Source organism: Ovis canadensis, chromosome 2 (genome assembly GCF_042477335.2).
Source record: "Ovis canadensis isolate MfBH-ARS-UI-01 breed Bighorn chromosome 2, ARS-UI_OviCan_v2, whole genome shotgun sequence".
Taxonomy (NCBI): Eukaryota; Metazoa; Chordata; class Mammalia; order Artiodactyla; family Bovidae; genus Ovis; species Ovis canadensis.
Genome location: NC_091246.1, coordinates 220442570 through 220467288, shown reverse-complemented (window position 1 = coordinate 220467288; position 24719 = coordinate 220442570). Strand labels below are relative to the sequence as shown.

The 24719-nt window shown below is 36.3% G+C and overlaps 1 protein-coding gene and 1 non-coding gene across 19 annotated transcripts in view; one reads left to right on the top strand and one right to left on the bottom strand.

The window, feature by feature from the left end:
- Positions 1-24719, top strand: part of IKZF2 (IKAROS family zinc finger 2) — a 263397-nt gene that overhangs the window by 28272 nt on the left and 210406 nt on the right. The window lies entirely within an intron of this gene.
- TRNAW-CCA (transfer RNA tryptophan (anticodon CCA)) lies at positions 14071-14142 on the bottom strand. Its single transcript has one exon. It is a non-coding gene; the product is annotated as a tRNA-Trp (tRNA).

Below are 24719 nucleotides of genomic sequence, written 5' to 3'. Positions count from 1 at the left end.
GTGTGCGTGTGTGTATTTACACCCATGTCTTTTATCTTACTACTGAAATAACCCTGCTGCATCAAACACTTTACTTGGAAGTGACCCCAAGGTCATTTAGAACAACTTCCTAAACAAAGCAAGAATATTCTTGGCAGCACGCATGACAGGTGGTCTCTGGGATTTTGCTTGACCACTTCTCTGCGAGAGAAGCTGTGGTATTGTTGGTCAGCTCTGATTCTTAGAAAGTCCTTCTTTATATTGAGCCCTCATCTGCCTCTCTGGAATGTCGTTGCCTTTTACAAAGACACAAGCTAAACATCTCAGGGGAATTTTAGATGTTTTGTTCTGTGTTAGTGCTTGTAATCCTAGGTTTTCATTGTGGGTTTTTAGAGTTTTGAATTGGCCCCATGTTTAAAAGACTGTCATAATTTATTCTGAGGAATAATGCCATAGTTAGTATATATAGCCTGTCTTTTTCCATCTCTGCCCAAGTAAACCATTTAAGTTTGGTTAAGCAACAAAAAATAAAATAAAAAACCTTGACTTTATTTTCAGTAAATTACATCTTAATAAAGTCAAAAGGAAGTTATTTTACCCTTAAATCACTTGTAAGTCTTTCGACAGTTCAGATTAAGACAATATGTTGCCTGAAAACTGAGCATGTTGTGAAGACAGAAATTTACTGATTATGTTTCCATTTCAAATGGAATGCAAAATTTTGACTTTTTAGCATTACTATTTCCTCTAAAACTTGTTGCTCTAAGATTTAAAAGGGAAGGGCATATAGAAAGATGTAGCAAAACTCATGTAAAAAAAAAAAAAAGGGATCATCTTTTAGACACTCATTTAATTTAGGATATAGAAACTTAACCAAAACTTTCCAGCCGAAATTTCTTATCAAAGAGTCCTAGGTGAAAAGGATAAGATGAAGCTTCCTGACAGGGGTTGTAGGCACCCACAGTTGTTCCTCCCAGGGCATTAGCAATATTTAAATTGGCTTATGACTTTGTCTTTCTTCCCTGCCTGAGTGGCAGTTTTACTATGCCTTTATTGGATTTACTATTGTAATTGGATATGGAATTGTGCCGGGAAGCATATATTTCAATATGTGCACCTTAGCAATCTAAATTGTTAGGATGGTGACTCACTCACATGTAACAGGGAAATTAACTGGCTTTGTCTGTGTGTGAGCATTTGGGGAGAAGCTGACCCTAACTTCAGAGCTCTACTAATGGGGGAAGTAAAGCTAGATATGCTAGCCCTGGGAATTTCTCTTGATTAGCCAGGAGAGGGTTTGTCAGACACGTCTTTGCTTTATTTTGAAGAATTATCTAATTGGGGGATTCCCTAGCTGAGAAGTGGTTGGATATATGTTCAGGAAATCTGTTAGCCCATTTAATGATGCCACTGCAGGTTTGTTAAGGGTGCTTCAGCAAGTTCATATAGTTGGGTCTGCTGTCATGGCAAGGAGCATCATGAAATTCTCAGGAAAGGATAATCCTCTTACCCAAGTTATTTTAAAAATAGTTGTGTCATGTAGCCCTGTCTCCCTGACTTGTTTGATCGCAAGAATCACCTGTGATGCTTATATAACTAGAGGCCCACACCTCACTCCAGGTGAACTGAATCAGAATCAGCAAGGAAGAAACCTGTGAGTCTGTGTGATTTTGATATCAGGCAAGTTTAGGAAACACTATCAAATAATATCTAGCTTTAGAAAAAAAAGGCAGTGATTGCTCCAAGGAGTTAAAGGATTACGGCACATTACTATCAAACACTAAAATGTCTCTTATTTTTCCTGTGATGATACAAGAATATGCCGGACTGTGTCCCTAGAGTTTTCAGGGGATGGGGGAAAGGGAAGGTGGAGCTTGTTCTTTTCAAGAAAAAGCTAAAAATGTAAAAATATATTCCATTGCTTTATTGCATCAGGCAAAAGATCTTTACTCTTTTTTCCTCATTTCTTTTTTTTTTTTCTTTTCTCCATCTGCCTTTGGTCATTTTCCTTTTTCTTGGCCTCCAGGGTTACTTTGTCCGGGATGTTTAACAAAACCACGTGCAACATTTTCATACTGTGTTTTCCAAGATGGAATATTTTCTCTCTCCACTTCTCTGTCAGTTTTATTCCTTTAGCCTGTTTACAAAAGTCAGACACATATTCCTGTTTCAGCTCGGGAGCTTGTGCATCTGTTGACACTTCAGCACTGAAATAATCAGTTTAGATTTCAACAGCTGATTAGTGCTCAGTTCTAACCAAACTGAGAGGGAACTCTTGAGAATGGTAACCGATATTGTGCTACTTAGTGGTCTATACAAAAACGTAATAATGATCATTTTAAAGCAGTGCTGTGGTTATAAAAGGCCACTGCCACTGCTTCTTTATTGTACCTCAGAGTAGCTGACCAGTCTGCTAAATGCAGCTCTTTCAAGAATAATCGCAAAAATTTCATTAGAGTCCTTTCACTTACAACAGCTCTGAATGTTAGAAAAAAAAATATTGGAATATCCTATGTGATCTGCTAAAGAGTTTCACATAGATTCCAGCTTCCACACTGAATTACTACTGAATGTAAGAAATATATGTAATGGTACAGTTTGGCACCCAAGTGCTGATTTGCCTAAGATAAGATGCCATATCCCCATGACTTGCAGCCAAAAGGAAAGAGGAGAGGCCTGCTTTAAATGCACTTGTGCAAATACTTACCTACTTGACCTTACACTTCTCTAACAGTCTGTAGAAATAGGCTAGAAATAGAATCAGAGAACATAAGAGAATCGATAGAAATAATAAGATAGAAACAGAATCACAGAGCATGAAACCGATTTATTGCTCTTCCTCTAAAAAGTGCATTCTTCCTCTAAAAAGAAGGAAACTTAACAGGTAGAAATAATAAATATATAAAAAATTAAATGTCAGTTGAATATTTTAGATGTGAATTTGAGGTGGTCAACAAGCATCAGTTTCCCAAATATATCCATATAATTAAGGCAGAGGATCCACTTATTTTTGGGGGGAAGAACTGGAGGTCATCTGCCTTCTAGTTAGAGTCATAGAATCAATAATTTTCTTTCTGTAGCCTTGTCATCTGTTTCTTTCTTTAGTATAAATCTGTTTCATTATTCTCCTTCCTTAAAACATTCATGACTCCCTTTAACTATGGAGAGTTATAAAGAACTAGATTACCTCCAATGTGTTAAAGTGTAAGTTGCTTAGCGGTGTCTGGCTCTTTGTGACCCCATGGGCTGAAGCCCACCAGGCTCCTCTGTTCATGGAATTCTGCAGGCCAGAATACTGCAGTGGATAGCCATTCCCTTCTCCAAGACATCTTCACAACCCAGGAATCAAACCCAAGTCTTCTGAATTGCAGGCAGATTCTTTACCTACTGTGTTATGGGGGAAGCTCATTTTATACTATACCCTTTATTAAATAACACAATTTATTAATCTTCATTTTCTGAAGTTCCCTTCCACATACACCATGATTCAACCACAGACACTTGCCATGTCTGTCTGGAACATAACAGTTTCTTTCAAATTGTCTTATCTTTGCATAAGCCCGTCCCTTCTCCTGGAATCTCTGTTCCTTTTCTTTGACTCCCAAGAAACTCCTAATCCTTAAAGAGCAAACTTTACTGCTTCTTTAAAGCTCTAGTTGTTCCCTGGTAATCCTGTAGCATTGAGTGTGTGCATATTTCTATTAGAGTATCTACTGCATTCTACTGTTACTGTTTTATACCTGTCTTCCATATTAGCCTTTGAGAGCCTCCATTGCGTAGACAGTGGAAACAGTGTCAGACTTATTTTGGGGGGGCTCCAAAATGACTGCAGATGGTGACTGCAGCCATGAAATTAAAAGACGCTTACTCCTTGGAAGAAAAGTTATGACCAACCTAGATAGCATATTCAAAAGCAGAGACGTTACTTTGCCAACAAAGTTCCGTCTAGTCAAGGCTATGGTTTTTCCAGTGGTCATGTATGGGTGTGAGAGTTGGACCGTGAAGAAAGCTGAGCGCCAAAGAATTGATGCTTTTGAACTGTGGTGTTGGAGAAGACTCTTGAGAGTCCCTTGGACTGCAAGGAGGTCCAACCAGTCCATTCTAAAGGAGATCAGCCCTGGGTGTTATTTGGAAGGAATGATGCTAAAGCTGAAACTCCAATACTTTGGCCACCTGATGTGAAGAGTTGACTCATTGGAAAAGACTCTGGTGCTGGGAGGGATTAGGGGCAGGAGGAAAAAGGGGACGACAGAGGATGAGATGGCTGGATGGCATCACCGACTCGATGGACATGAGTTTGAGTGAACTCCGGGAGTTGGTGATGGACAGGGAGGCTTGGCGTGCTGTGATTCATGGGGTCGCAGAGTTGGATATGAATGAGCAACTAAATGGAACTGATTGCATAGACTATGTCTTGTTCATCTCCTCTGAACCTGTGATTGTGCAACTGCATCAGGTATAGAATAGGTGCATCCCTCTCCAGTGTTTTATGATCAAAAGACTAAGGGAGAATGGATGGCCTTTCATAAAGTAGATGGTAGGGGAATTGCATCTGGGGAAAGACAGAGGGAGTCCCCTTTGGTTGGGGGTGAAGATCAAGAAGGAAAGGCCAGTTTTGGTCTTATTTCACCTGTCCTGTTGTGAACAGGATGCAGTAGGAATCTATAAAGGATGGTGACATCTGAACCTAGATCTGTGGGGGTAATTTTGCCCTCAGCACTCAAGCCTCTTTAGGCCTTGCTTCCTGCTTATTCTTGTAGTTTGGCGCTACAAGTATGAATATGAAGTATGTAGTATGGATATGAAGGACTTCTCAGGTGGCTCTAGTGGTAAAGAACCGTCTGCAAATGCAGAAAGCCTAAGAGACATGGGTTTGATCCCTGGGTCTGTAAGCTCTCCTGGAGAAGGAAATGGCAACCCACTCCAGTATCCTTGCCTAGAGACTCCCACGGACAGAGGAGCCTGGTGGGCTACATACAGTCCGTAGGGTGGCAAAGAATCGGGCATGACTGAGTGACTGAGCATAGTATGGATATACGTCTGTAGTTGGGCCTCACAGTAGGCTAGAGTATTAATAAGCAAAATTCCTATGGACTTCCTGCTATGTGTCATCCGTAACAGAATAATAACAGTGGTACACCCTTTATTCTTCATCCTTCTCATATTTCTTCTCTCCCACACTTGCATCTGTCCTGTTTGTGCTGGCTCATGGTTTTAGACTTCTAATGAAACTTCCTCTGGCTAACCCTAGGGAAATTTGTTTCAGCTCAGGCATTTGCCCTTTGTCAAGCTGACCTATTTCATTAAAAAAAGAAAGAGGTTGTGGTGGGAAGAGTACTTAGAACATAGCAGGAAGGGGCATGCCACTGGTGCCCCAGTCAAGGTTATGTAGATAAGGCTAGCTTTAGTGAAGCGTTTGAATTGTCTCTGGGCCTTTTGCTATTCTTTCTTCTTTCTTAGCACTCCTTTTAGAAACCCACTTCCCTTGTGGTACTTTCTTGTTGCTTCACTGCCCTACTCCATCCTGCCTCCCTTTCGGGCTTGTGTGATACTAATACTTGGCTCCACTATCCCGCTCTATCCAAATCAAAACCTGTCTATGGCAGCAGGAATCCTTTTCTCAGCTTTCTGTCCTGTCATAGAACAATTCGGTAAACTCATTCAAGCTAAGTTTTTAGAGTCATGTAGTTTAATGTATTACAGTTGTCTTATAGCAGCATATATGCTTTAGATACAGGCTTTTCTAGAAATGCAGTCTTCAGTTGTCGTAATACATTTTCAATCGTGGGAATTTCAGGCATCCAGTCATACTAGAAGATATGCAGGAAAAGTTTGCGGCCCATGAATATTTTCCTTTTATTTTCTATAGAATTCATAACATTAAAGTAACTTTTTCTAGCCCCAAAGTGGTATTTGACCTGTGTTGAGATTCCGCCTCCCTCCCCCACCATGAGCGCAGAATATCAGCAATAAAGACGAACTTCATGGTTAAAAAAAAAAGAAAGTATTAGGATCTGGAAGTAACTTCTTGGCTATTCTTTGTGTGAGTGTGTGCACATGTTCAGTCATGTCCACCTCTTTGTGACCCCATGGAGTGTAGTCCGACAGGCTCCTCTTTCCATGGGATTTCCCAGGCATTGACTTGGGTTACCATTTCCTTCTTCAGGCGATCTTCCTAACCCAGGGATTGAACCCACGTCACCTGCCTCTCCCGCATTGGCAGGCACATCCTTTACCACTGAGCTACCTGGGAAACCCCTGGCCATGCTTTGATCCTGTGCCGAATGAATTTTTGGGATAGGAGAAGTCTCAGGTGGTATCTGTAAAGCCTTACAAGAGCTTGAGCTCACAACAAGATTTGAAACTACCTTTGTCAGTTTGTTGGAGTGGGTATTGTTTACTTTTGGTTGCTTTGTTTCAATATAAGGAACTTGTGGGTATAGTTTTATAAATATCAGACACATTTACAAATGTCTTTAGATATTATAGAAATAAGCACTTGATAATCTTACAGCAGTAGACCTCTACCCAGCCCTTCTCTGTGGATAAGCAGTGCCCTGTCATGTGTGGTGTGGAAATGTGTGCTTAATTAAAAAATTTCCACACTTGTCAAAACACTGCTATGGAAAAGAATTGCATCTGTTTTGGTAAAGCTTCCATTAAAATGACAGCTTTTAAATATCCATAAAGATGAAATTGGGGCTTCTGTGTGGCTCAGATGGTAAAGAATCTGCCTGCAAATGCAAGAGACTGGGGTTTGATCCCTGGGTTGGGAAGATCCCCTGGAGAAGGGAATGGCTACCCACTCCAGTATTCTTGAAATTCTGGAGAGTTTCATGGACAGAGGAGCCTGGCAGGCTATAGTCCATGGGGTCACAAAGAGTTGGACACAACTGAGTGACTAACACACAAACATAAAAAGATGAGATTGCCTCAGGTGTAAAAATATGTTTTCCAAAAATATACCAAATTTTTCCATTTTGGTATCCAATGCATTTCTCCTGGGAAAGAGGGATAACCTAGTCGGTTAGTTGGAACACACAGAGCAGGAAGTCCTTAATATAACAGGGGAGGATTGTCTTTAAGTCTGTTTATAAATCACTCTTTCTTTTTTATTAAAAATGTATTTTTGTTCCATATCCTGATTATGGTGGTAGTTACATGAATCAATACATGTTGTAAAGCTCAATTTTTTCTTGTTTGATAATTTAAAAGTAAAATGTTGGGATAAAGGAATGTACTTTTCTTTTGAAACCATGGTAAAATGGTATTAAATTTCCAGAATAACCACTGATAAAGCTTAGTTAATGTGACATTTATCTGATCAATAGAATTATGCAGACTAGCCATTTCTGAGGAAATAACATTTCAAATCAGAAATCAGAACTTGAGGAATGTATTTCTTCCTGTATAGTCAGGAGTTCTGGTGGTAGTAGTGCTAAATGCAGTTATGGTGACTGTGGTGCTTGAGGTAGGGGCTCTGGTTGAGAGCTGGAAGAGGATTGCCCTTAGCAGGGCAACAGTGTTGATATGCCTAACATTTTGCGCAGAGCTGACTAGCTTCTTCCTGGGTTGAAATCCTGGCTGTACGTATGCACTGTGCAATCTTGTATAAGTTACTTAACCTCTCTGTGCCTCCTCGTCCTCCGCTCTAAAGATTGTGAAGATTACTTCTCTTGTAAGGCTGTAGGGAGGGTTACATCAGTTGAAGCATGAAGCTGTTAGCAGGGTTTGGGGCACATAGTAAGGGATCTTGTGAATGTGAAATGCTATTATTACATAACTGTTGGATGAATGGCAGTGGCTCCTGTGGCTTTCTGTGTTGGGGATGCAATGTTGAATGATGATGGCTCATTTACAAGTGAACTCCTTGATTGAGGTCAGGAACATTGGAAATTAATGTCTTTCATAGTGCAGCATAGAATACGCAGATGTCTAAAACTAATGTTTGTTTCTTCTCTTTGCTATATACCTTTAATTCTGAGCTTTTTTCCGATTGAACTTGAAGTGTCATTGAGTGAAAATTATGAGGTATATCAGTTCTGTGAAGGATTTATTATATCAGTCTTCCTGGATTGTGATTATTAGATGTGAAAAATCATGATTTAATATATTTGAATGATATGCATTTTCTGGACTTGCTTGTGGTCTAGTAGTTACGATTCTGTTAGTTACAGGGGGAGTGAGCTTGATCCCTGATTGAAAAACTAAGATCCCCTCATGATGTGTGGCATGGCCAAAGTGGGGGAAATGCATTTTATTGTAAATGCTTTTTATAGAAAGAATGTAGTTTAATTAAGGAGAAAAGGAAAATATGCCTAGGTTAAAAAAAAAGGGGTACAGCACTCATCTCACAATCAGAACCAATTGCTGTGCAAAGTAATAATAACAGAAATTCTTATATGTCATTTACTGTGTATCAGATACCATTCTAAATGCTTTGAGTGTAATTTATTTAACAACATAAGTATGTTGCTATCCAGGTTATTTTCTATGCCTCAATAAACACAGGAGTAGCTGGGATCATATATTTAAAGATTGCTTATTGTTTAATTATTTTTTCCTTAATAGTATACATTTTAAACAGTTTCCTTGTTCACATATTAAATATATATACACACATATATGTATGTATATCTATATATATGTGTGTGTTTGTGTATATGTTTATCTCATGATTTTTAACAGCTACTGAGTATTTCATTCTGTGGTAATGAACCTACTGGTAGGTCATTTTTGTGCTCTGTAACCATTGGAGAGTTTACCACTTAAGATGTTGATAATATGATTTTGTTTCTCTTAAATTAAGTGTTATTCACCAGAAAGTCAATGAAGTATCATCTATTATTCTTATTAAAAGAGGTTCAGGTAGTATATTATTGTATCTAAGAGTTTCACCCTGATTTTTTGTGTATAAAGTAAGAAAGTTCTGATGCAACACAGCTATTTTTTTTCATCATACACCCAAGCAATGTGATTCTGAGATAGCTATTCATTTCTGAGATGTTGTAAATTTAAATAAGACCTAAGTATTAATGTTATGCCATGTGGATAATTAGACTTTCTGGGTTTTCTGACTTTGGCAGGTAACATTTCTGTTATCTTTGGTTTTGATAGTAAAACTTGCTCTAATGCCAATATGATTATTCCATGATAGTAAAAGAGACATATTTGTTGAGATCCACATGGTTTAAGTTATGCAGTCCCTTCAACTATCCCTTTAATTTATTTGTAAGGCAGGAGATGAGAGTGATGGATTAGTTTCAGGGTGTGAACCCCAGTCTCTGATTGTAATTCGGAAGATATGTGGATCCAGAGTTGATGGGCAGGATGCCTAGTTAGCCAGGCGAGCTTCCATTATCTCAGGAACCTGCACCGATTAGTCTCCTATCATTTTGAGAGAACTCACTCTGAAAACAGACATGTTCCCAAGGTGGTGAAGAAATAAAAGGAAAATTTCCATCTGAGCTTTAATTCCTCCACTATTTCAAGCCTATAGAATTTCATCCAACTAATGGGATTTATTTGCCAGGGGGCTAATGTCTGAGTTTCCTCTCCAGTTTGTTTCCCTTCCTCCTACCTCAGATTAAGACTAGTTTATCTGTAAGACACACAAATGTTTAAGTTTATTTTCTTAGGCCAGAGCCTTGCATAAACTGAAAGTTCAGTAAACTTACTGAATACTGAATGAATGAAATTAGTTGAAGAACTATGTAGCAACATGAAATGTGATTTATAATAATATATGTAATTGTATATATTTATCCTCCAGCTTTTTCATAGCTACCATGTCCCACCAAAGCTGTTATTTTTGCCTTCTTGGTGCTCAGTTGAATCTACTGTATTGCAAGTTTTAAGGGTTAATATGTATTTCCTTCAATTCTACGAAGCTTTTCCCAGGAGGGCTTACGCTTTTGTTACTTCAGAGGTTTATATGTTGATCAAAATCATATTAAACCAGACATTGTGGAGGATCAGATCTTTACACCTTTCTGGAGATTTTTTAAGAATCTCAGAGCTTGATTTTCCTATTCTTTTTCAAATACTCTGTTTCATGACGGTTCATACATTTGGTTCATATGATGTTGTACATCACATAGTCAATCTGATCACTAATAATTACATCTCTCAAGCCCATCCAAGACTGATTCAAAGGGTAAAACATGGAAGGCTAGAGTATTAATAAGCAAAAAAAGAGATCTTTCTTACTTAACATTGCATTTAATAAAAATACTATTTTAATTTTTCTGTTTCAGTTTACCATTAGAATCTATCAAAATGATCAGAGTTCTCATCAAAGTAAAACAACAACCACAACAATAAAAACAACTCTTTTCCCATAACACAAACACGTACATACACCCTCTTACTTTAGATGCAGATTAAATTTTAGATTTCTCTGAAGAAGGTACCTTTTTTCCCCCAAGAAATCCCATTGTCATCATTAGCAAATAGAAGCACTGAAAAAAGTGTTGAAAAATTCCACTCAGCTGTTATTTGAACCTGAGTTTTGGATTGGGCATTGATGTTGAAGGAATTCAAGAAGACATGGAAGGACAGAGTGCAAGACCCCATCAGAAGTATCAGGCAGGACGTTAGAGGCTTATTAAGAAGAGGTCAGTGCTAGAGCTTCAGTGGGTCACAGGATTCTGCCAGCCTGCTCACACTCACTATTCTTGTGATAATATGAATATACCCATTTACTTTTATTTCTTTCAAATTTGGGAGCCCATTGTCCTTCCTTGCTGAATACATGAACATTTTAAGAACATAATCCCAGTCAGATTTAGGAACGTCTAAAACAAATACCTTCCTTTACCCCTTCCACTCAGTTAGGAAAAAAATGTTCCAAATATCAAGAGGTACAGTTGGAAAATAAAAGAGAGAGAATAGGAAAAACAAAACTTTTTACTTCAAATGTTAACTTTTAAACATGAGTTTCTCTTTGTTTTGTGGAGAAACACACACTTGTATAGTTAAATGGTTTCTTGAGATTGTACTTGATGTCAATGTAACATATTTATCAGAGGTAGCATAATTATTAGTATCATTTGTTGTGTACAGTGATCAAACTCCAGCAAGTTGATGGAGAAGTGAACCCATGACTAATAAATACATGTTCTTCATCGGCTTCAAAGTTCACTTTCAAGTGACCCTGAAATGCTGGGAGTTAAGGAGGAAATACGGTAATATTATCCTCCAGACTGGATTTAAGTTGCTTTTGCACCTAAATACTGTAAAAATACTGTAAAGAGCCCCTTGATGAAAGTGAAAGAGGAGAGTGAAAAAATTGGCTTAAAACTCAACCTTCAGAAAACTAAGATCATGGCATCTGGTCCCATCACTTCATTGCAAATAGATGGGGAAACAGTGGAAACAGAGAGAGACTTTATTTTGGGGGGCTTCAAAATCACTGCAGATAGTCACTGCAGCCATGAAATTAAAAGACACTTGCTCCTTGGAAGAAAAATTGTGACCAACCTAGATAGCATATTAAAAACCAGAGACATTACTTTGCCAACAAAGGTCCATCTAGTCAAAGCTATGGTTTTTCCAATAGCCATGTATGGATGTGAGAGTTGGACTATAAAGAAAGCTGAGCACTGAAGAATTGATGCTTTTGAACTGTGGTGTTGGAGAAGACTCTTGAGAGTTCCTTGGACTGCGAGGAGATCCAACCAGTCCATCCTAAAGGAAATTAGTCCTGAATATTCATTGGAAGGACTGATGCTGAAGCTGAAACTCCAATACTTTGGCCACCTCATGCAAAGAGATGATTCATTGGAAAGACCATGATGCTGGGAAAGATTGAAGGTGGGAGGAGAAGGGGATGGCAGAGGATGAGATGGTTGGATGGCATCACCCACTCAATGGACATGAGTGAATAAACTCCAGGAGTTGGTGATGGACAGGGAAGCATAGTGTGCCACAGTCCATGGAGTCACAAAGAGTCTGACATGACTGAGTGACTGAACTGAACTGAACTGTAAAAATTGAGCTTCCCGGGTGTTGCAGTGGTAAAGAATCTGCCTGCCAGTGCAGGAGATGCAAGAGACATGGGTTTGATCCCTGAATGGTAGGAAATGGCAACCCACTCCAGTATTCTTGCCTGGAAAATTCCACGGAGAGAAGAGCCTGGTGAGCTGTAGTCCATGGCATCACAGAGTCATACAGGACTGAGCAGACATGTACACACTGTGAAACTTAAGGGTCCTTTTGTCTTGCAATTCAGACTGAGAGTTGCACCACTGTATATGTTTTGGATTTTCCTTTGTTACAGACATGCCCAGAGCCAGCATGGGTGTGCACTGTTAGTCTTGGTTGATAAAATAAAAGAATTCATATTTTCCTATTATTGTGAGAATGACCGCTGGATACCCACACACTTTTATTCAGATATATGTTCTGTGCTATCTCCACTTCATTTTGAATCCCCTAAGAATTAACATATAAGAGAAGGAAGGATATGTGTTCCTACCATCTCTTTTAGTGCCAGAAGCTTCTCCAGTAGGAGTTCTGGGTAAAAGACATTGAACCTGTGATTTCAGGAACTGGATCACTGAGTTCCTTATGGATACCTGTAGTTACATCGAGGGTCTCAACCAGAATATTTAGGAGTTAGGGTTCAGACAATAAGCTAGAATTTCCTTTAAGTGTCTTTAAGAAATAGCGTAGAAGTGTTTCTTGATCATCAAGTTTATAGATTTGAAAATCTGGAGGAAACGGCTACATCTACTATTTGAGTTACAGTGTAGGTAACTTCTTTATAGTATGCTGTGCTTATGCTTAATTGTTGTGTCCAACTCTTTGGGACCCCATGGTCCAACTCTTTGGGACCTGTAGCCTCCCAAGCTCCTCTGTCCATGGGATTCTCCAGGCAAGAATACTGAAGTGGGTTGCCATTTCCTCTTCCAGGGAATCTTCCCCACCCAGGGACTGACCTGTGTCCCCTGCATTGCAGGCAGATTCTTTACCGCTTGAGCCACTAAGGAAGCTCTTTATAGTGTACTGTTAAATTATAACTATTTAGCATGGTTACTGGCTTATGAGGTCCTTAAAAGGACTTATGTGCATCTGTATATAAAAGGGAGAATAAAAGAGAAATCTTGATGCTTATTTAATTCAACAAATATTTATTATTTCTAAGGCTTTGGGAGGGAAGGCACAGTCCAGATGAGATGTTTAGATCATATTGACATGCTCATCATTATTTCTAATAGATCTTAGGAAATCTATATTTTTAATGTTTTTCCCCTCAGTTTCTATGTTTTATGGATGCTATTTTTCTTTTGTTAACTGTAAGATAACTTATTTAATCTTCATAGGTAGACACTGTTGCCCACATCTTAAAGATGAGACATGGAACTACAATTAAAAGCCATTAAGAAGTAGAACTGTGTTTCAAACCTAGATTATCTTGCCCCAGAGTCTATGTTCTTAACTAGTATGACAATATTTCCAAAACTACAGATTGTATTTTATTAGTGGGTTGCAAAATCAATATAGTGTTTTTAACTAGAAGTTAAGTAAAAATGATATGGAATAAAAAGGAAAAGAATACATGTATTTGTGTGTAATAAATGTACATTCCATGTAGTAAATATAAATATTCTGTGAAACCACTTTTCATAACCATATGCATATATTTAAACATGTAATATACAGATATATTTACATACATATATATGTTATATATACATATACACTCAGAAATGTATTTCTTTTTGTGCATCTAGATCAAAAATTTTAAGCCACTGAACTATACCATAGAGCAGTCAATGCCTTGAAAAAATAGGTGTTCAGTATATCTTTACTAAGTTGAATTAATGTTTTGTTACATTTTAAAAATTCCCTACAAAGTATTAGGCTAAAAGGCTTTTGCTGAGCATGTAATTTTCCTGAGGAGTATAACTGAAAATGTTAGTTCCATAGTTCCTAACCAATGGACCTGCAACAATCCAATATAATTAATTAAGGTGGTGAAGTCGCTCAGTCGTGTCCGACCCTTTGCGACCCCATGGACTTCTCCGTCCATGGGATTCTCCAGGCAGGAATACTGGAGTGGATTGCCATTTCCTTCTCCAGGGGATCTTCCCGACCCAGGGATCGAACCCGGGTCTCCTGCATTGGAGGCAGACGCTTTAACCTCTGAGCCACCAGGGAAGCCCATTAAATTCTATCTAATCCCAAATCTAAATTCAAGTTCTCTTACCCAAATCTTTCTGGTTGGAAATTTCTTATCACTTTAAGACTTGGTCTCTTACACTTTAATACTGTCAATTAAAATGGACCTAAATAAGTGGCAATTCTTAAAAAATAAGTCAACCAACAGTCTAGGTTCCATTAAAGTAGTAATACATTGCCAACAAGTGGGTTTTATTTCAGCAATACAAGGATAGTTCAGTATAGGTAATCTGCTGTTTATCATATTAAACTAAAGAGAAAAGTCACAAGAACCTATCTCTATAGTCACTGAAAAGACATATGAAAACAATGAACAATTAACAACCATTCTTCATATCCAATAAAATAGGATTGAAAGGAGACTTCTTCAGTGTTATGAAATATATTTATATCAGCTCAAAAGTCATTATGATTGATAGGAATGTATGACGCATGCTTCACAGAATTGGAAGCAAGACAAAATCCAGTTCACTCTCTCTACCAATATTTAATGCTGTACAAAAGGAAATTGTCAATGCAGTTAGATAAAAGGATACAAAAATGTGAAAGGAAGAGATAAAACAATCATTATTTACAGATGATAAGATTTTATGCTCACAAACCTCAGAGAATCAATTAGTTGAAAAATGATCACAAGCAATAACTTTGTAATGGGAAAGTTCAAAATTAACAGATGTTTTATTTAATTATGTAATATTTCTAACTAAGGAACATGAAAAGAGTACTTAAAAATGGGAAGAACCACTGTATTCTTTGGCAGGTATATCATACAGTCCATATCACATACTGAACCTATAACAGCATCCGTATCTCATACTCAACATCAGGATAAGCTTTGAATTGGAACAAAGTTTTAAATGAGAAAGATGAAACTATAAAGGTAGTGTAAGAAGATATAAATTTCTTATGGTCTTAGTATGGAAAAGGCCTTTTTAATAAAATTCAAACTGTGAAAGTTGATTTTAAAATGATAATTTATTTGAATTTATAAAATTTTAAATTTCCACATGGCAAAACAATTAGCAAAACCATCAATAATAAGTTGAAGGTAAAAGTTGCAACTCATGGCTAAAGATCTGGCCTCCCCTTTATGTAACAAAACCTAATAATTGACAAAGAACACCTAATGAATATCTGATCATATTATGCTATTACATAGTTCAAAGGAAAATACCAGAGACTCTTATAAAGAGTTTCAAAACAGAAAAATCTAAAACTATGCTTGATAGCATTTTAACACAGTACATTAGCAAAAAACCAAATGTGTGATAACATACTATATTGGAAAGACTACCAGCTAATAAGGACTCTCATACATTGTTGATGAGAGGGTAAGTTGGTATGAATATGACTTTAAACAATATGCATAAGGTTTGATTTGATATCCCTATTTCTACAAGTTTATGATATGTTTATAAAATGTTAAATGTACAAATGTAGTCATTGCAGCAGTTGTTTTATAGTAAAAATGCAAAAAGGTTTGAAAATCATGTCCATCAGTAGAGTATTGGTTAAATAAATTAGGTACTTTAACAAGGGTGTATGTAAAATGGTGAATCTTATGACTATGGAAAGATTTCCATAATATATTACTGTTAAAAAGTACAGAATATATATTTTTAAAATATATTAAAATATAATTATATATTTGATCATTATATTAAAAAATACAGGAAAAGTTTTATAAGAAACCAATAAATAAATAAATAAACATGTTTTCTGGGTATTTTGGTAGAGGGTTGAGAGCCAAGCAGATAAAAGAGTGGATTCAAAGTAAGACTCTACACTATATACTTCGTTAAAGCAAGACTTTTCACTGTATACCTTAAAGCTTTTTTTTTGAACACTACAAATACACATATCTAGTCAACAAAATAAAGAAAAGGTAAACAATGAAAAAAAAAGTTATTAATTTTCCTCACAAGTGGTACTAAAAATGTCATCCTCATGGTTCCATGCAAGTGGGACTGTAAGAGACTAGCATAGTTCATTCATTTTCTTTCCCTCCACAACTTAGATGTAAATTCTGCACATTCAGATCATTTGTTGATAGTTTTCTCTACCGTACACATTTAATAATTTTAATTGGATTTGTCTTGGTGTCTACACTTTAACACCATCAAGCAACCTTTATCCAAAAATATGTGTAAGTGGTAGTTTAAAAAAAATGGTTAAATAAAAATTAGGACTGGAATTAATCTTAAACATTCCTGGACATTATAATATAATGTAATTATATGATATTATATAATTATATAACATATAATATAACTCTGAAAACTGCAATGTTATTATAGCTCTCTGAATATATTTTGTCTTGCTTATGCTTATCTCCTTGAAGTATAATATTGGCATGCTGTAACATGATGGTTAATAGTGCTGATGTTAAGAGCTTGTTTTCATTAACATTAAAATACAGTTAATAAATATGAATATATAGGATATAAATATAAATGAGAAAATTGAACATCTGTTCAATATGGGATTCAAGAGCTACATGTTATGTTTTGGTATGATTCATTTATTAGCTGTGAGAATTATTTAACCTTTTGGAAAGTTGGTTTCTTAATGTGTAAAAAAGATACCAATATGTACTTGTCTCATAGGGTTGTGGTCAAGATTAGAGTGAATGCTTTTGAAAAAAACTTAGCATAGTAGATGCTGAATATAAGCACTTAGTAGTTTTGTGGTGATATTAATCGTGATATGCAACCCTAAAATTCCAAGATGAATTTTATTTAGGCAGTGTATACAGTTTACCTTTACCTATAATTTAATATTTATAATTATTCAATTCATTTTATTTGAATGATAAATTCATTTTATTTGAATGATAAATTCATTTTATTTGAATGAAAAAAGGGGAGTTGATTACAATTACAATTTTAAGCTTGTGTCTAATTGAATTCTTCATTTACTGAAAGTTTGGTAGACTCAATTGTTAAAATCACTTTTAATATAATTTCTTTGAATAGAATATTTGATGTGAAGAATTAGCTGTTCCATTTAAATTCTTTGAAATATTTTAAATAATGATTGATTGTTTAAAAAAACAGGATATCCACTGGAGCGGATAAGATACAGCCTAAATGTAAAAGGCTGCACAAGTTTGTTTAGTAGGGTCTCAAATTTGTACATACAAACCCACTTATATGGGTTTGTATACTTAAAAAGTATGTATACTTTTTAAAAGATAAGGAGAATATATATCAAATGTTAACAGTAATTATCTTTTAGTGTTGGAATTATGATATTTGGTTTATCCTTTTTTAGATTTCTGAATTTTCTACATTAAGCAGTTATTGCATATAAGTATAATTTAAAAATGGTATGTTTTTATATCTACTTTGAGGCTAGATTTCAGGATGAGTAGAATCCTAATACACATGCCTCCTAAAGAAAAACAGTTCAAAGCTTTATTAACTCTGTTAGTGGAATCCTATTCCAGAAGTGTAGAAGTTGGCACCTGGAAGCACTCTTGGCACATTTTCGTATCGAGGAGGGGTTTATTTTGGTAAAGTAACACTACCACTGTAGCCTGTTGGCTACTGAAGTGGGATCAGATCTCAGGTCACATCAGTTCAGTAGCTCAGTGTGTAGCTCAGCTCTCTGAAATTGTGGGCCACACTCTGGGTGCTTCAGAAGGTGATCTCTATGTCTTTTCATGTATCAGAATCTGCTTGTGGAGACCAGATACAGATCACAGGACACTGGGGATTGTACAAGTAGTATATCAACCTAATATAAGGACAGTTATTTTATGCTGTGCAAACATGGGTAAAATGTAAAAGAAATGGGTAAAGTTGCGCCAGACTTCTGTTCAGTTTAAACAAATACCCTACTCTACAATGAAATACTGGAGTGGATTGCCATTTCCTTCTCCAACATATCTTATATAGTTTTCATTATCTCATTTCTCAGCAGCTAGCAGTGTTCTGGTTCACATCAGACATAACATTCGTTATGAATACTTTGGGGAATATTGAGTGAGTTAGACACTGAAAAGGATGTCTTGTGGGTTTTTATTTAGCAATTTCAATCATTTTCCCCTCAATTTATATGCATTTCACTCTTCTGACAATTCAATTTGGTGTCCCAGTTGTCTTTATGTTACCGTCCACCTAATTTAGGATTATACCCCTGATACTTTTCATTTTATTTAATCATAGTTTTTGAGAGATATTTCAACCCCCTTCATTTTAGAGATTTAAAAACAGACACTGAAAAGTTAGTGAATTGTCCAAGTAAATAGATAAATTTCAAGACTTTTGACTTCTAATTCGAGCTGTATGCTCTACCAGGTTCTAGTGATTTTTGAAAATTCTCAAAAATGGTGTCATGAAAGGTCTAAGATTTTTATATTATCTCTCTCGGGCATATAGAAATACATGAGGGTAATGTATGTTTAATTCTTTTTTCTCCCCTATATATTCCTGAGGAAGATATATATATGTATATATATATGTATATATATATATGTATACATAAAGTATCAAATTATCTAAATTATCACTGAAACCTCTGGCACATGAAAGTAGGAATATAGTTCTTGTACTATCTGAACTTGAATCACAATTCACTTGTGTTACCTATTAAGTTTGAGTCAGGTTCTCACTACAGATGACTAAATCTGTTCTTTCTATAGTGAGAGAATTATATAGAGACAATTCTACACTTAGAATTTTGAGATTTTATTGGAACTGGAAAAATGTATGTAAGCTATATATACTTAGCAATAAAGCATGCAGTATGTCTGGTATCAAAGATTCCCCTCTTTCAAAAGCTACAACCTTAAAGTCATGAGACCTTACAATTATCATCTCTTGACATACATGTAGTGAATTTCACCCAAGTAAGAAGTAATTCTTTCTTTTTTTTTTTGTCTTGCTGAGCCTTAAAGTTTTCAAGGGCAAGGGATTATAAAGAATATTCAGAGGGCCATTATTTTGTTTGTCTTTTATGAACAATCCAGGTGTTTTGTGATGACCTTTCTGTATGTATCTGAGAGAACCCTAAGTGTTTCTGAATCTGTACAGGGTAATTTGGCCCTCCTTATGATATGTGTGCATGTATTAGTCGCTCAGTTGTGTCCGACTCTGCGAACCCATGGGCTGGAGCTTGCCAGGCTCTGCTGTCCATGGGATTCTCCAGGCAAGAATACTGGAGTGGGTTGCCATTGCCTTCTCCAGACCTTATGATATAATTATTTCTAAATTTATTATTTTTCTCATTTATCAACAGCATGATGTATCTCTTCTTTAACTTATGACTGGATGAATGCAATGAGATACTTTGAATAAAAATTACATTATAATTTAAAAATATTTTAGCTGAAAAACTATTTAAAATGGGAGAGATACTTTTTAGTACTATTGTTCAAATATTATATATTAATCAGATGTTAAGTACATGTGTTACTTAATGTGTTCATCTTGGTATTAAGTGTGAGCAAGATATGTGAGAATGAGAATTAAGATAATTTACTTTTAGATTTTCCAGGTGGCAAAGGGCTTTTAGATATTTGGTATCAGAATGGAAAATCTACTAAAAACAAACGTATTTCCTTAAGAGTGGTTAGACCACCTTTTCATTTAGAAAGAGTTTGGCCCCCTCTTTCCATAAATTGCTGTTTTAAGAAGCCACGGGAAAAATAGGATCAATGTTAACATATTTAAATGCCAATTATTTATTATTTTCATTCATTATAGTTGTACACTTTTTTTTAAAAAAGTAAATGAGGAAGTTTAACAATTTAAGTAAAATAAGTTTAGATATAAAAGATAAAAAAATTTATATCTTTAAAAGGAAAAATGGAATCACATATTTTTGATTATTAAAGTATAAAGAAAATGTTCTCAAACAGATTATACATTTATCTTTTGCCCCAGTGATGTTTTATTATCTAAAGTAGGCAAGAATTAAATAGTGTGAAAAAAGTTGTTTCAAAACTCTAAGCTCTTAGTCCCAATGTTACCATGAAATCGTTTTCTGATAAAGTTTGGTTAAACTGTAAGCTACAGCATGGCAATCTAACAACAGAGATTTTGAACATGATGCCAGTCTATCAGTAATTTTTCTGATATTTTCTATTCACCCTAGATTTTTGATTTTCAGTGTTTGATAGATTAAGAAGGATCTTTGCACTGTCTTGATTTTTGTGACAATTTTATAAGGTGGTAAACTTTCTGTAAACTGTGTTGTTTTTGGTAGGGAAATACACACACATCTATTGTACTTCTTGAAATGTTTTAGATAAAATCACTTCATCCAATGATTTGGGAAAGTTTGAGTTGATCAGAGGTGATGTAATATATTGTATGTAAACAAAAATTTCAGATAAGAGAAAAACCAGTTCAGGAATTAGAATATCATTCCTTCATCGTGTGTGTGTGTGTGTCCCCTTTCCTTCACTTCAGTGGTGTATTTTCACTAATAGTGATGTCAGGTTCTTTAGGGAGCAGGTGTAAAGGAAAACAGCAGGGGAGAAGAGGATTGGATCTTTGGGGAATGACTGGGAGGGAAGGCAGTTGGGGAATTGGTTTCTATGGGTAGCTCATGGGAGCGGGCTCTGCACTAGGAGAGGAATCAAATCTTCAGGGAGGTTAAGGGGAATAAAGGGTCAGGAATTGGCCGCTTCAGGGAGTCACTGGAATGGAAAGAAACAACGCCATGAAGGAATTCTTCTGGATTCTCCTCCAAGGAGACCAGGGAGGCAAAGCAGTGAGCTCCTTCGAGAAAATTCTGGGATAGACTCAGGGAGGGAGAGGAGTGGAGTCTCTCCACAATCTGTATTGTTGCCTTCACTGAGGTCCCTGGTGTGAGGAAGGATCTAAGTAGTGGTAGTTACAAATTGGATGGCTGTGTAAATCTGTTTGCGTTTGTGAATGTTGTCCTGATTTCCTCCCCTTTTTACCAGCTTATCTGAGTCTGGGAATGGCTGAAGGCTTTATTGCTATCTGTGTGTTGCATGCTATGTGGATCTTTTAAGGTGTGACCTTATCAAAGCTGACATCTAAATGCAAAGGAAAATGCAGGGCAAGCTTGTTCTAGTTGGGGTTCCTGTCACCAGACCATAGCGATGTGGAACAATGGATACATTACCTGAATTCACAGGGTGCAAGCAGAGTCCCTGCTTTCAGCTTGTCCTTATCAGTGTTTAAAATAGCACCCAGTACTATGAGTACCATCTATCAAGAGAACACCTCCTTCTTATTCTCCTCTTTTCCCGATCCTTTGTGCATATTTTAGGGGTGAAGGCTTTTGTTTGAGTAGTTAGAAAATGTGGAAAAACAAGATTACAAGGTCGGGGTGAAAGTAGTACAAGATTGGAAGAATGAAACTCTTTTTCTTCACTGGGAGTAAAATGATACTCTTGGCTCAAGGCCAGAGAAACACAGGAGTTAGGATGGTGCAGACAGGCCTGGCAACAAGTTTGTTAGGGAATGGGCTGAGGGAGCCTTGTCTCTGCCCCTTAGTGTATTGTTGTATTTGCCTTTTAACTCTTTTTGTTTTTTTGGTCCGTTGGAAGCCGTGGTCTCGATCACACTCAGGTTCAAAACCACAGCAAAACAAGTCTTTAAGGCAACTATGGGGTAGCCTAAGAGATAGGCTAACAGGTTCTGTTTTAACCCAGCTGATAATTTTTTTTTCCTAAGGGTTTTTGCAAGGCATGGAATATTAACCCTTTTCTTCTCCTTCTGCTTTATTTATACTGCAAATGAAATCTGAAGTGTATGAGCACCAAAATAAAGGAAACAAAACACAATGTTACACAGAAAATATATACATATTCTGAATGTGCCTTTTATAGGATATAATTAGCATTCCTTTTATTTAGTGCATTTCAAAATATACTATTCTTTTTGCAATTTTAACATCTTCCTTATAAATCTGAACACCTTGTTTGTGATTAATAAAGAATTTTACAGTGTATTTTTCTGTAATAATCATTCCAACGTCTCTAGCAAATCTATATACACTTTAAGATAGTTCTTTTTACCTTCAAATATTGTATTAATTATTCAAAGTTTACAAATCAAACATTTATTGAAGATTAAGATTAGTTTTAAGAAAACATTTTCTTTCAGAGAATGAAGGTAACAGTAGGAAAGGCCAAAGAGTTTCTACTCTTTCCTTAAAAAAAGTGAAAAAACAAAGCCTATTTATCTTTTGTCTGGATGCCCTCTTTCATTTATTTTTTCATTGAATGTACATTCATTATGTGCCTGCTAAACTTAAATTAAGCCTCTCCTTGTTAGTCTATTGATATAGTAAATCAGGTTATCTTTTGTAAGCATTAATAAGAATATTTTTTAGGCAGTTCAGGCTCTGGAGATGGTCATAGGTTAAAATCCAGGTGTTTCTGTTAGCTGTAATGAACACATATACATGTCTGTCAGTCATCATTGATCACAATCTATCATCATTTACTCCAAAACATTGCTAGCTACTGACTCTGTGACCTCATGTGAATAAGTTAATATCTCTGAGTTTCAGATGCTATACCTATGTAAGTGAAGTGAAGTCGCTCAGTCGTGTCCGACTCTTTGCGACCCCGTGGACATTAGCCCACCAGGCTGCTCTGTCCGTGGGATTCTCCAGGCAAGAATACTGGAGTGGGTTGCCATTTCCTTCTCCTATGTAAGGAGAAGTGATAATACTTATGTTTGTTGACTTTGTCAGAACTAGATGGGGTATATGTTGAAGCCTCCTCTGTAGTACTGGGAACAGGATAGGAGCTCAGTTATTTCTTATTGTTATTGTTTATAGTATCATTATTGTGACTACTCTGTAGGCTTGACCTTGCGATTATTTTCTTGCCTCCATGCTCTCTTACTCTCTTATTTTTCCATTACTGTCTAGTCCACACTATTATAGAGTAAAAAAAAAAAATCCATTTTCCTCTGCCCTCTTGATTATGCTTGTTCCTATCTCCATGCCTTCATGCATGCTGCTATAGAGTAGTGGAGGAATGCTGAGGTAGCACTGTGTTTTTTTTTTTTTTTTTCCTTCCTCTGGTAGAGCTGGGGATGTGACAGAAAGAGTCAGGTATTTCATTATTTGTAAATCAACAGTATATTTTTCTACAAACTCAATAGAACTGAGGCCTCCTTCTTTAAAACAATATATATGGTCTTATCAAAAATTGTTACTTTATGCTCTGAGTCCTTATGGACTTCCCGGATGGCTCAGTGGTAAGGAATCCACCTGCTGGTGCAGGACATGCAAGAAACGCTGGTTCACTCCCTGGGTTGGGAAGATCCCCTGGAGTAGGAAATGGCAACCTGCTCCAGTATTCTTGCCTGGATAATTCCATGGACAGAGGAGCCTGGTGGGCTACAGTCTGTGGGGTCACAAAGAGTCAGATAGGATTGAGTATACACACACAGGTGGGTCCTTATGCATTCTTTTTATTAGTTTCTGATAGTGAGTTATTGGTATATTAAGAAATTGACATCATATTAATATTTCTTTTTAAAATGCCTTTATGTTTTTATGTTGGAAACAAACTAGAGGTAGAAAAACAACTTGGTGAATTGTGAAGGGCTCTGGTATATTTTTATTAGAATTGCATTTTATGGTCAAATACTGTACTGCACAGTGCATTTTAATTCAGCACTGAAAATTCAATCTGTATTTTTTTTTCTTTTTTCCCTTTCACTTTATGCTCCAAGAGTTTATTACCTTTGCTCCAGCTGGAGAAGAGTTGGACAAACAGATACCATGACAACTGCTAACAGTACCACATCTTGGCTTTCCTGGGGACAGAAAATCGTCACTTATTTCTAGGATTGTATATCTGTTCCATCTGAAAGATAACACTCACAAATTAGAATTAAAATATAATTGAAAAAAGAATTGCCACAACTTTAAAACTATTTATTGTATGTACTTCTTTCTTGGTTTTACCAAAAAAAGTGAAAAATCTATGTAGCAGATTGAGGTTTATAGCCTGGAATTCACTTCCTGTTGGCTTGAATGGTGACACTCATCTTCTAAGTGTCAATTTTAAATACTAGTAACTGGTTATGGGTCAGTTGTCTGAAATGTTAGATTTATTTGTTAAGGGAGGAATGACATTATTCCCTGTCCTTTGGACAGAGCTAAAGTGAGAATAAAATGGTAAGAATGCTCCTTTGCACTTAAGGTGTGAATGTAGTATCATTTGTGTTACTGATTTGTGCCACAGCTACTATCATTAGCATCTTGGACCAAACATGGAACAAGCTGTACTATATTCTGTGTATGAGGGAATACAGAGACTGATTAAAGGTGCTTTCAAAGGCCCTGGATTATTTTTTGATAGCTTATTGTGACTTATACAAGGGGGTCTTAAAAGTTATTTTCAATTGTAGATATTAAGCATTTTAATCATTGCTTTTTGAACTGAAATATAAATTTAATTTGGACCCAGGGAAGGCTCTTTTCCATCTGAAACTCATTTGTTTTTGTAACCTCAGAATCATCTTCATAATTGGTAGTGAATTCAGTCTCTAGAAAAACCTCAAAGTGAAAAAAGCTAATATATCATAAGTCCTTTCTCTAGGGAATTTAAG